A 14,019-nucleotide genomic window follows, 5' to 3' on the forward strand; every position below is an offset into this window, starting at 1 on the left:
GGAGTTAAACCTGCATACAAATGAAGAACGTACAAGTGTATATGAACTATACAAAGAACTTCTCACTTTACCTCTATTTATATCATTTTTATAAATCTCACTGTACTTGCAGTGCAGTAAAATAGCAATTTGCAGGTTTCCGTTCAAAGTATAATCACGCAGAATTTAATTTCTAATTTTTTTGTTTATTGCATGGCAATACAATTTGTTTAAAAAAAAGTTTACTGTATATGGAAATGCATACTGTTGGGTTCTTTACAGACCATCAAATCCTAAAATTGGTTGGTTAACTTATATTGAAGGACATCGTTATACTACGTTAGATATTATAACAGAAAACTGATTTATGCTATCAATTTAAATTAGAGCGCAATAAAGTTGTAATATGAGCTGTACAAAAATAGTACAGGGAGGTTAATGTGCCTACTGGTTTGGGAAATCCCCTACGGGTATATTTCCCTCTATTTTCTAAAGGAATTGTTTGTGCTTGCATTCTGGGTGGGATGTGTTTCCTATTGGCCTTGGTAGATGGGGACCACTAGCTTTTGAGTTTCATATAGTAAGTTGGAACTGATTGCTCCTCCTCTTTGGCTTCGATTTGTTGAATATGGTGTCTGAGGAGTCTGGGACTTTGACCCCAGTAAGAATGATTCCCAAGAGAGGTAAGCCCTTAGTGAAGTCAGGGTTTGTCTTCCATCTGTTGATCAGGCTGAATGTGTCTGGGGAGCCTGGTACTTTGGTGACAATAAGAATGAGTCCTTAGGGAGGTAAGCCCTTAGTAAAGTCAGGGAGTGGGACCCCATGTATGGGGAGTAGATACAATACTCTTTGTCGAACACACTAGGAGCACTAAAGTGGCCATACACAGGCCGAAAAAATCTCCTCAATGGAGCACAGACTGAACCTTTACCCTCTCTGTCTAAAGGTGGCCATATGATTGGATCATAATGAAAGAAATATGGTCGTCGGATCGCGGGACCACATCAACCAACAGATGCTGTCTGCGATCTGACCGACTTTCGGCCAGATATCGATCGGGGAAGCTGCAATAAGCTACTGACTCAGTCTGCCAACTTGGTCTCGGTCTGTCGGCAGCTTATCGGCCCGTTTATTGGGCCCTCCGTTTTTTGTAACTTTGTAACAAAAAACCCTGTATTTCTTTTTTAAATACATGCACTTGCATATTCATTTAATTATTTAGACAGGGGTTAATTGTACTTAAATTTGTTTTTATATGGCTTTAGGAGTGCACACACAACCCGCCTTTTTTGTACCCAACTGAGACAGAGCCCAAACTGTTTGAGTGGAAGTGTTAAACTATAAGCATATTAGAAATGTTGCATATGCAAATTAGAATCTGGATTTGGTTATTCTGACAAAGCCAGCAGTTGGTGGTTTGTTGAATCCACCTGACTTAAAAACTGGATATAGCTCATTATAGACTGACCCAACTAATCTCTGCCAAGAAAGTATGCAATTTAGCAACAGTTATACCCTCACAATGTTCTGCGAATGTAATAGAAGTTTCTTGTGTGACAGGTCCTAACCCATTGTGGGTCAGAGACGCACCGGGCTTCCACCACAGGGGCCCCCACCCCCTCAGATCAGTGGGCAGCATGGGCCATAGACAGGTGTGGTTCAGCAGGCCCTCCGGGTTTTTACCTAATGTCCCACTGCCCCAGTCCGTCCTTGCCCATGGCATGCCGGGAGTTGTGATGATGATGATGGTACAATTAGTAGGGCTGTAAGTGAATTGCATTGAAAGGTACAGTGCTATATGTTATATTTAAAAATGGTTTTTTTTAATATGTTGTATTTAAAAATATTATTGTTATTTAAACATAAATGAGCCATCCAATAAGGTTTAAAACTTTCAAGTTTATGGCTACCCTGTGATACGTATTCACATCATGCAGTTGTTTGCTGGTACCCTCTTCTCAGCTTTCCAGTCCTGCTAGATGCAGAGAAAAGAAAAGTAGCTTTTTTTAAAAAAAAATAGAGTCAAACTAAGCATTATTCTTGCAAAAAATTCTGTTTTGTGAAATGTTCTGAAGCTTGCTAAAAGAATTGTGGCAGCATCAATTTTATTATACTGTATCAGCAACAGCTGATTATACCCTATATAACACATTCTCATTATAACACTTCATTATACAATAAGAAAGCGGTGTGAGGCACAGCTGCTCTTTGCAGTGATACCATCTACAGTAATAATTGTAATCGCTTGGCAGCATGTGTAATAGCATGTGTATAACAGGGCCTATAATAATGTGAAAACAGTGCTGAAATGATTAAAGCCCTTACAATCCTTGCATTCTGTGTGATTATCTTATGAAAAGTGTAGGACTACAACCAACTGCGTTATATTGCAATATTCTAAACAGGAAAGAAAAAACACTGTAAAACTGAAATCACAGATATTCTTTACACTTACGGGGTTATTTATTAAAGTCTTTTTACTATAAAATCTGAATTTTTTTGGGGAAAAAAACTTTGATTGAATCTGAAAATACTCCATCTTCAACCTATCAAGGTCATGTAGAAGTCAATGGCAGAGGTCCTATTTGAAATTTAAAAATATTATGGTCTGAGCTGGGTTTCGTACGATAATTTTAACATTTTGGGCTTTTCCACAGATTTCATGAAAAATTATTACTTTTCGGGCATCAAATCCCAAAAAATTCAGTTTTTTCATATCACAATCTGAAAAAGTTGCAGTTTTTGAGCAACAATTTGATTTTTATGTGTTTTCTAATGATAAATAAGGGTAATTCGTGGATTCTATTTTGGTCAGACTTTTTTTATTTAAAACATGAGGAAAATTCAGATTTTGATAAATAAACCTTAAAATGCAACCCATTTTCTTTTGTTCTTGAATTTGCTCAGCTGCTACAACTGCTATGCTGGGGTCTTAGGTTGGATTCCAGCCTGGGAAATTGGCAAAGAGTTTGTATATTTTCCTTGTGCTTGTGTTGGTTTTCAACTGATGCTCCAGTTTCCACCAACACACCAAATACACACAGACAGGAGCCTGATAAATTGTAAGCTTCTCTATAGCAGCGACTGATGTGAATAATGTCTAAACTCTGTAAATTACTGTGGAGGACAGACCTTGACAGCTCTTAGATGGTGTCGTTTTAAATGTATTTGTGGTTTGGAAACTTAAAACCATTCTTTACATTCATGATTGTTAGCACTAAAAAGTTTGATTTGTGGAAAAGAAAAACTACTGTACATATGCTAATAAATCGACCTCAGTATGTAGTTTAGTTATCATATTTTGAGATTATGTTAGTCTATGTGAGTTATTATTAAGGCAATTGTTTTCTCTCAAATCTCACTGCTAATAAGAAATTGTGATCTAGAAGCAAGTTCACATGGGGATTAGACAAAAGGGAGTTGCATGTGTTGTCATTACCCTTAAAGGAACAGTTTCATGGAATTCTAAGCTGTGAACATAGGGGCATATTTATCAAAGAGTGAAGAGAGATAGCCAGAGTCCACCAGAGTTAAATTCTGCCACTCTCCATTCATTTCTATGGGATTTTAAAAGGCATATTTATCAAAGGGAGAACTTTCACCCATTGATAAATACTCTTTTAAAAATCTCATAGAAATTAATGGAGAGTGCGAAATTTCACTCTAGTAGACTGTGGCGATCTCTAACTTCTCGCTTTGATAAATATGCCCCATAGACTTGAGACTTGGTGAATTAGCAATCCTTTAGCGTGTGGCAGAGCTAAGGCAGAGCTATTATCATACAACTGCTGAACAATCATAAGACAGATGATTTGGTCTACAGAACAGTGGATGAACATTGCTATTATGCAAATATGATTATAAAGCTGCCACCCATCTGGTTTTGAACTCGACAGCCAAGCTGTCTGATTCCAAACTTTCTGCTCAGTTTTCAACAATCTGAAATCTGGCATTCCTGTTGCATCTGAATGATACGAAAATCTGCGTGAAATTGGATGAAAACTCTTTAGTAACAACAATCAGATCATATTGCAAGTAAAAACACCTCTGGTAATGTATTCTATATATACATTCCCTAAGCAAATTTCATCATGCTGCTAACCCAGGCTCTATATTATACCAGTGCAGTTACTTACAGCAAACCATCATATTTTTTACTCTCATTTAGCAATTTGTAGCTGCCAGAATGGAACATGGCCTGAGCAGGGACCCTGTGGCAGACCCAAATACAATAGTGTGACTGGTCAGCCAAAAGTGAGACCAATTATAGCTGCAGTAACAGAACCAGCCCATTCTGAATATAAAAGAACCATAATACATATATATACCAATGTCATGGTTTCACATTAAAATATGGTAATCTCTGGATTGCTGGTCCTTCATTGATCATTGATCACCATGGGGTGTAACACAGCTTTACTGCTTCAAAAATAGCTTATCGAAAATGCATTTAGAGTCTTAAAAAGGCATACAACAGATGAAGAGCTTTTCAGTAAAAAAAAGTACAACATTTTTTCAGAAAAATCTATTTAATAGACTATAAAGTTTCCATGTGTGAGTCCTGGGAAGCCATGATGGGTTTGCCTTGCCAGTGTATAATTTCATGTAAAGTGGCAACATACCCTCTTGAATAATATGAGTTTAGTGAATATGGCTTCACTGAAATTTTTACTTTATGTTTTCAATAAGAAAAAAAGCTATGGTTTCTGTTATTTCAACAGGCAAATTGGAGCTAATTATATTACCAGTGCCCCAATAAACCCCTGTTTAATGGACTTCTGTTTACCTACAATATAAGGTAAAACAGCTACTTAGATAATTAATGGTAAGAGGGTGAGTAAGTATGAAAGCAAGACAATCTTTTATTGCTTTATCATAATAAAAGGAAAATATGGATTTTTTAAAAATTGAAATAATAGGCAGAATGTTTTTTATCTTTAGTTCTACTTATTTTGCTCATGTTTTAAAAAGGGGTATACAGGGTGTACACACATTTATCAAGGTCGAATTTGAGTTTTTTAAAACTCCCTTAAACTTGAAATTCAACCAATCGAAATTTATTAAAAAAATCCAATTTTCTCAGCTTGGACGAATTGAATCAACCTGAAAACTCGAATCAAATTCAATTAGAATTATAAAAATTCAAATCAAATTTAAAAAAACTTGAGTCGAGTTTTTTTTCTCAGAAAAAACTTGAATTTCAGGAAGGCTGCAAACATCACAAAATTGATCCCTGGACCTCTCCCATTGACTTAAACAGCATTTTGGCAGGTTTAAGGTGGCGAATAGTCGAATTTGAGTTCTCAAAGGGCCAGAGTATGATAAATCTCTAAGGTGTAATTTAAACTCGAATCAAGTTTGGATTATTCACAATTCGAATTTGAGAGTTTTGACCAAAAAAAGAAATTTGAAAATTCAATTAAAATTTCACTTTGACCCTTAATAAATCTACCCCTCATAGTTGTCAACTCCCCCGATTTTATCGGGTGTTACCAGATTTTCACTCTGTCCCGTCATTCCCCCAAAATTCTGACAGTTTGCAGGCAAAAATCCAGTTCACATGCGCAGAACATTTCAGTGGCGTCAGTGGAGCGAAGTGCGGATGCGCAGCAAGGTTTTGGTGGCTTCAGGAGAGGCGTATGACGTAACTTTCACTAACGTCACGTCCGGTGACATCACAAACCTAAATTTTTTTCAGAAATTCCCATATCACCTGGTGAGTAGCTTTACAAAGTTGACAGCTCTGTACACTGCATCTGTAAGTGGTCAGAGAACATGCAAATATTCGGAATTCAGAACTTTTGGAGGCTTCAGCATTGCAATTTGGTAAAACAAGTCCAGGACTTGATGACAATATTAATTGAACCGCCGTTCGTTTCCTGGACTTATGATCAAGTGACACAGAATTAAGTCACTGATATCAAGTCTTTTGCTCTAGACCAGCAAGCTCTGTGTTTGCTCAGTTTTAGTTTGGCTCTAGTCTCTTTGTTTTGACAGCTCAGGGAGGTGGAGCACTTGCTTCTGGTTTCCTTGGATTTGGCACAGTATACAGTATGCCTTCCAGTTCTCCTTGAACTAGCTTCTCTTTTAATACTCTCTGTTTCGGAAATCTGAAGCCACATGTATGTGATTGGAGCATATTTTGATTAGGGGGAAAACACATGAATATCACGGACATGCAAAACAGTAAAATAATCCAGTCAGTCAACTTTGCTGGCCCTGTTATTGACAGACACCTCTAGATATGCACCAGTGGTATCTGAGAATGCACATCTATCTGTATATACAAACAGCATGGTAGAGTCCTGCGCTGGTCCATTTTTTGGAACCCGGACCCGCAACCTACATCCTTACCCGATTGGATCCACTACCCAATCGACCTGCAAGTACCTTATCCGCAACCCGGACCATGTAGAATCAGAAAGCTATAGTATACGTAAAATACTATATAGGCCAGGTTCTTGTATGCACCCTTCAGTTTTGTGCAATCTACAATAGAAAGGGGCTATGCTTGGTCGGCAAATGATCCTATCCTTTAAAGATACATATACCCACTCATTTAACTTAATGTAAAATTGCTCAGAGTGTTCGTCTGAGGACTTTGGAGTTTGCAGTAATTATTACAGTAATGTTATAGATTCAATATTTAATATGTTATAAAATGGTCAATTCTAACCAACTTTTCATAATTGGTCTGCATTATTTTATTTTTTTATTTTTTGAATTATTTGCCTTATTCTTCGGACTCAAGTTTTCAAATGGGGGACACTGACCCGATCTAAAAACAAATTATCTGTAAGGCTACACATATAAGGGGTTATTTATCAAAGTCTGAATTTATCTCAATATTTTCTGCTACAAACTCCGATCAAATCTACTACGCTTATTTTATAATTACATTTTCCCGAAAATTTGCTCTGCGGGAAAAAATCTGATTTTCACAATCGTATTTTTGGATTTTTCCATCCAATTTTCTAGATTTTTTCTGAATTTTTACCCGAAAACTTCAGGGTATTGCACATCAAAATATGAAAGATTAACAGTGACTGCAATATCACACAGTGCCCTCTGTTGGTTATATGAAAGAATAACAGTGACTGCAATATCACAAAGTGCCCTCTGTTGGTTATATGAAGGATAACAGTGATGGCAATATCACACAGCGCCATCTGTTGGTTATATGAAAGATTAACAGTGACTGCAATATCACACAGCGCCCTCTGTTGGTTATATGAAAGAAAAACAGTGACTGCAATATCACACAGTGCCCTCTGTTGGTTATATGAAAGAATAACAGTGACTGCAATATCACACAGTGCCCTCTGTTGGTTATATGAAAGATTAACAGTGACTGCAATATCACACAGCGCCCTCTGTTGGTTATATGAAGGATTAACAATGATGGCAATATCACACAGCGCCATCTGTTGGTTATATGAAAGATTAACAGTGACTGCAATATCACACAGTGCCCTCTGTTGGTTATATGAAAGAATAACAGTGACTGCAATATCACACAGCGCCCTCTGTTTGTTATATGAAGGATTAACAGTGATGGCGATATCACACAGAGCCCTCTGTTGATTATACGAAAGATTAACAGTGATGGCAATATCAAACAGCACCCTCTGCACATGGTAGTGGGACAGTGGGGCAATGCACACAGTAATCCGCTTGGCAATTCTCTGTCACCTTCAACTTTGCAAAGAATTCCGGTTGATCGCTGGGGGGGGTCGCTTTGGTGGAATCTGCGCTGCTGGGAGACAGGGCTGTAGTTGTGTCTAGGCTTATACTCGAGTCAATACGTTTTCCCAGTTTTCGTAGGTAAAATTAGGTACCTCGGCTTATACCCGGGTCGACTTATACTAGTGTATATGGTATGTTATTATAATGTTTACTATAATTATAACATTATATGTTGTGGCTTAGTGGAGAGACAGAAGTTAAATATTTAAAGCAAAAAAATAGTGGAGAGACAGAAGTTAAATATTTAAAGCAAAAAAAAAAAATCACAACATACTTTCCATTATGGCAAAGCACCAGAAACCTCGACTGTGAGTTCTATAGGGCAAGGGATCTGAATTCATTGGTAGTCCTGTATAAAAAACAAAGATAATAACAAGTCAGAAGTGCACAGTGTAAGTGTATTGGCAGGACACTCTGTTTTGAAATTTTGATACAGTTCGAAAGGGAAGATGTGCCTCATTTTCAGAATGGATTCCACAACACAAGGTAATTGCTTCAGAGTTTCAGAGTTCTTGGCAAGCAGAGGTTGAAGAGCATCCAAGAAAGAAATGCCTCAATCATCAGCTCTTATTTATAAAACAAGAACTGTTTTGCTTTGCTACGCCTATTACATTACATTCCAACCATTTAAGCAGTTTGGGTTTGTTTTTATGTTGTGGGGTCTATTTATGTAACTGTAAGTAATAGTTTTTATTACATTTTTCCCTTGAAAACCAGTGTCCTTGTTTACTGTTATTGGGTATGGTGATAGATATAAAATGTAATTATATGTAGGAGTGTTATTGTACATTATACTGTACATACTCCTTCTGCTTTCCACTTCTACTACACTAGCACTGATTTACTTGTTGTGCCTAATATTGTGACTGACATGCAAGCCATGTTATACTGTTATAGATGGGTTCATGGGTAGCACATAACAGAGTGGTTCCTTATTGCTTGTGGCTCATGCAGTGCACCTCCAAGTTAACTGTTAGTATGTTATAGAATGGAAAGTCTAAGCAACTTTTCAATTATTTTTCATTATTTATTTACTTTTTATAGTTTTTTTAATATTATTTTCTCTTTTCTTATGACTCTTTGCAGCTTTCAAATGGAGGTCACTGACCACATCTAAAAAAACAAATGCTCTTTAAGGCTACAAACATCTAGTTATTGCTACTTTGTATTGCTCATCTTTTCTAGTCAGGCCTTCTCTATTCTTATATCTCTTATATGTCTTATTATATCTCGTGTGTATATATATATATATATATGTATATATATATATATATCGCTATATATATATATATATATATATATATATATATATATATATATATAGTCCAAGCGAACGTGGAGCGCACACCATAAGTGGAATACAAAAGCTGGGTGCCAGTCTGTAGAAATATACAAATGTCCCATAGGTGACGGCACTCCAAAAATAATCAGGATACACAGGTCATCTAGTTATAAATCAGGTTTATTGGTGGACCAACGTTTCGATTCCGTATCGGAATCTTCGTCAGGGTGAGAACAGTGCCCAAACACAAACAGCCAGTTTAAATACACAAAATGGCGCCAAAACACTTGTTGCTAGGGTGCCTAGCAACCCCCGTGAGGTAGAAAAAGAGAGTGTATAGTGTAAGAGAAAGATGAAGTTACGCAATGCCCAATCTCACCCCCTTACCGTATAGAAGGATCTGCCTCATGTTGCGCTTAATCTTAGAAGTAAACCCTGGTGGCTAGTGGGGTAGTGCGGAACTGCCACGTCCTCCAGGCTGTCAGCGGTGAGTTCGCAACCCGGAAGTTGCGAGCAGGGTCAGTGACAGCAAGCGCTGTATGCTGTTGCCAAGTAACCAAATGCGGATCGCACATAGAGAGGCGCTCTGGGCAGGCAGGGAGACGGACCCGGCGGGCGCGTCCCTGCAAAGTGTCGCAGGTAAGCCCCCTTCAGTGTCCGTCAAGGCCGTGGTAAACTTACAGGTTGCGCCAAGACTATGAGTGGATGCCAGGTCAGAAACGAGCCCAGTACACCGAAGGTGCGCTGGTGCTTAACCCCGGTAACCACAAAGCCGGAAGCCAAACAATAAAGAGTAGTCAGCGCGCTGTGTCACATCAGCCTGTCACCTCACTTAAAGAGCCATTGGTGTAAGTCCCCCCTGCGTCATCCCACCGGGTATGTCCAACTTGCAACGGCCTCAGTATTGAGGTGCTCTGGGTTACGCCTGCCACCCAGTGAGGCTATCTCTGGGTACACCTGCTACCCATTTTAGGCATAATCTACATACACCTGTCTTCCCGATAAGGGGGCATATATAGTCAGGCAATATGCGTAAGAAAAAAAGGGGTTAAAAACAAGGTTTGTGTTAAAAGCAGAAAGGATAGCCAGGAGGATGGAGGTAAGTAACTGAGATGTCTCCAAAAGGGGAAACAGCTGTCATTATAATTACAGAACGAAACATATACATGAAACATATGTAATGATCTATACAGAAATAAAACATATGCATTGATCTTCTACTGAAATAAACAGTGGACAGAGGTCTGAAATCAGGGCTAGCTGGGCACTAGTGGTGGATTTCATTATAGGAAGCATCCTAAGGGAAGTGTCTCATTAAGGCCACGGGGAGCCACAGTGTCAAGTTTGTGAATCCATCTTGATTCGAGTCTCAGAAGGGCTTGATTTCGATTGCCACCACGATCTAGAGGGGGTTGAAAGTCAATCGCCATACATCTGAAAGAGGGTAGCGGATGGCCTTTTAGTAAGAAGTGTTTCGCCACAGGTTGTAATGCCTTGCCCTCCCTCAGTGCCTTACTGATAGGTGATTCGCGATTAGTTCCTTTAGGGAAGTACTGGTTTTCCCTACATAGTATAGGCCACATGGACATGTTATGATATAGACCACGAACGTTGACGTACAGCTAAGCCTGTGTTTGATATATACACATACATACATCGGCAACTGCACTCTTCCGGATTTGCTGTATTATTGTTAGGGATGCACCGAATCCACTTTTTTGGATTCGGCCGAACCCCCGAATCCTTCATGAAAGATTCGGCGAATACCGAATCCGAAGCCTAATATGCATATGCAAATTAGGGGTGGGAAGGGGAAAACATTCTGCCGAAATCCGAATCCTTCTGAAAAAGGCCGAATCCTGGTCTGTGTAGCTCAGGGGCAAGACTGGGTGCAATGTTGGTGTCTGACTTGTATATATAATGTTGGGGGGTAAATTACTTTACTTTGAGTAAGAGACACTTGTTTAAAGCCCTGACTGGGAAACTCCAGCAGCAGTTCCATTCTAATAAATGGCTATCATTCACTTTGAAGTTACAAGTTACTTTTCTAAACCACTTTAAAGTTTAATTTTTTTTTTTACAGATGGACTCTAAAAATACAACAGGGTTCTATATTCATATGCAAAAACCTAGAAACCCCTTTTGCATAGCAGATTAGCTGGCCCAATTCTAATCTTCTTCTAATTCTTGATTTAAGCATAATTACAACTTGTAAAATTAGATGTGAAAATCTACAGTGGCTTTTGTTTCTGCATGATCTATTTATGTTGAATTGGTCACTGGGGAAACTAAGGAATCATGCAATACATTTTAAATTCATTTATTCCTATAAACTATTCTTCATTTCCTTGCTGGGTAATTGACCTAGATATCTTTGTCTGCACAGGCGTTCTCTCCCTTAACAACGGAAATTGCTTTTCTCTTTGGTTCATAGGCTGACGGAGGGTTAGGCCACAGCAGAGAAAAAGCAGATTTGCTCCTATCTGCCCGGTCTTCTGTGCACACAGATTGTCCCAAGTAGTGTTTCCGCTGTGAAATCCTCCCTCTGTGTGCACTAATGGGCAGATACCGTCTTTTGGTACACCCACAAGACATGGGGAACGAGAGCAGATCTACATCAGTGGCAAAAATGGTGTGTGTGAGAGCAACCCACCTAAATCTTTCCACCCACTTGTTTATCTACAATAAAAGCAAAAGACCATTCGACTTCCTTAACATAACAAATGATCAAGGCCCTTCAAGAGATCATTGTCAATACAGTGTACTGGGAATACTGGTCCTTCAAATGTAAAATATGAGAATACAGGTATAGGATCCATTATATGGAAACCTGTTATCCAGAAAGCTCCTTATTATGTAATGCACATCTCCCATAGACTACATTTTAATTAAATAATTCACATTTTTCAAAATGTTTTTTTTTATAATAATGAAACGGTACCTTGTATATCGATATAAAAAATGTATTGGTGGCAAAAACAATCCTGTTGGGTTTATTTCTTTTTAGCTGAGTTTTTAGTTGGCTTAAAGCAAGGGGATCAAAGTTAAAGAAAGATCCCTTATCTGGAAAACCCCAGGTCCTGATCATTCTGCTAAACAGGTCCCATACCTGTATTAAACATCTTTTTGAATTTTACACTAGGCCATAGGCCTAATGCTATTGTGTACGTAATGGTACTCTAAGTTGCCTTCTAATATAATTTCTACATCATACATTTCTTATGAGTTTATGAATTTTAATGAACCATATGACATAAATGATATTAACTAAGCACTGACTATAACTGATCAATAAGCAACATTTATAGTACTAACAATAATTTTCAAATGCTAACAAACCCCCAGAACAAATAACAAAGTATGACACACACAGGGAGCATAGGGAAGACAGAACAGAGCAGGAGACAGGAATCAGGACCAGTCTGAGATGTACTACATACAGTGACACAGTGCTGGTGGCCCATTAGCATTTTGAATAAGGTGTGAACAGGTGAACAATGTGGCAGTTTCAGTCTAGGTCTCAGGTGTGAACAGTACAGGCTGTAGGGGAGTGAACAATAGAAGTGTCACAAGTATGAACAATACAGGGGGATCACAGGTGTGAACAATACAGGGGATTAGTCTGAATTTGAGATTTAAACTGGCCATAGACGCAAAGATCCGATCGTACGAATCGTGGATTCGTACAATTTTCGGACCATGTGTTGAGAGTCCCGACATTTTTCGTCCGTCGGAGATCGGTCGTTTGGTCGATCGGACAGGTTAGAAAATTTCTGTCGCCTGCCGATAATATCTCTGCGTGTATTGCCGATCGTACGATTTTCAGAGGGAGACTGTCACTAGTGTTGTCAGACATAAGTATCGTACGATTGCTGTCAGGGGCAGAACATTGGGTGATCTGTTCTTATTTGATCGGAATGGTAAAGACTTTGATCTGAATGGTTAGTGGAGGGTCGGGAGATGGGAAAGTCCGATCGTACGTTGATTCGTACGATCGGATCTTTGCGTCTATGGCCAGCTTTAGACAATGCAGGGGCCAGTTAATGTCTGTAGTGATACCTTTTAAATTTTACATATTGTAAGAAGACACAGCAGGCCGACTTTGATGTGGAGGGCTACATGAGGGGGGGTCGGCCCGCGGGCCGCCAGTTGGACAGCCCTGTCCTAAAGTATACATTTATTTTTTATTAACAAAAAACTATATATTGTGCTTGTATTCATTCTGTTACTTTAAGGAGAACATCAGGAGCTCAGATTGTATTTTTTTTTATGATTTGGCTGGAAGAATCACAGGATACTTACATTTATGTGCTTATATCTTGCAAATTTATTTCATTCTTGAAAACATTTGGGTCAGATTTATATTTAACATGGGGTTGAGATTATGGAGCAAATTCACTAACCTCCGAAAATTCACCAGCGACGACTTTGCTCACATCGCATGCCAGGACACAGCTAATTCATTAAAATCCAAAATTGCGTCCAGGGCACCGAACGCTGTCGAAGTTGCGCTAGCGTTGGCTAATTTGCATACAGCAGGAAGTTAACGTTGACTGGACGTATATGTTGCAGCCAATACATTACACTACACAAGCCCGGGAAACCTTAATAAAATAAATAAAGTTGTTATATTGCCCTACACATGAGCCCAGTGTATAGTTAATGTGCCATATGTTAGGAAATGTAGGGGGGAAGCTGGGTACCCCAGAAAAAATGTATGATCTTTTGCAGCCTATCACCCTGAAAAATGAAAAGTCGCCAGCGTTTTTTGGGACCTAGAAACATTTTCAACTATTTTTTGAGGAAGTCCTATTTACTCTATTGCACTTCGCCTGGTCTGAGGGTGCAAAGGCAAGTCTGGCGCTTCAGTAGCGTTCAGTAAAATCTGCATCTTAGTGAATTTACGTAGTTATGTCCATTCGCCAGAGCGTAACTTTGCTAGGCGTAAGGGAGCGAAATACCGCTAGAGTCTATCTCCTTTACTAGCGAAGTTACACCAGCGACCATTAGTA

At 38.8% G+C, this 14,019-nt stretch overlaps 1 protein-coding gene across 2 annotated transcripts in view; it reads left to right on the plus strand.

Moving 5' to 3' along the window:
• kat2b.S (K(lysine) acetyltransferase 2B S homeolog) overlaps positions 1 to 14,019 on the plus strand; it is a 60,359-nt gene that overhangs the window by 4,550 nt on the left and 41,790 nt on the right. The window lies entirely within an intron of this gene.

The sequence above is a fragment of the Xenopus laevis genome, chromosome 6S (genome assembly GCF_017654675.1).
Source record: "Xenopus laevis strain J_2021 chromosome 6S, Xenopus_laevis_v10.1, whole genome shotgun sequence".
Classification (NCBI taxonomy): Eukaryota; Metazoa; Chordata; class Amphibia; order Anura; family Pipidae; genus Xenopus; species Xenopus laevis.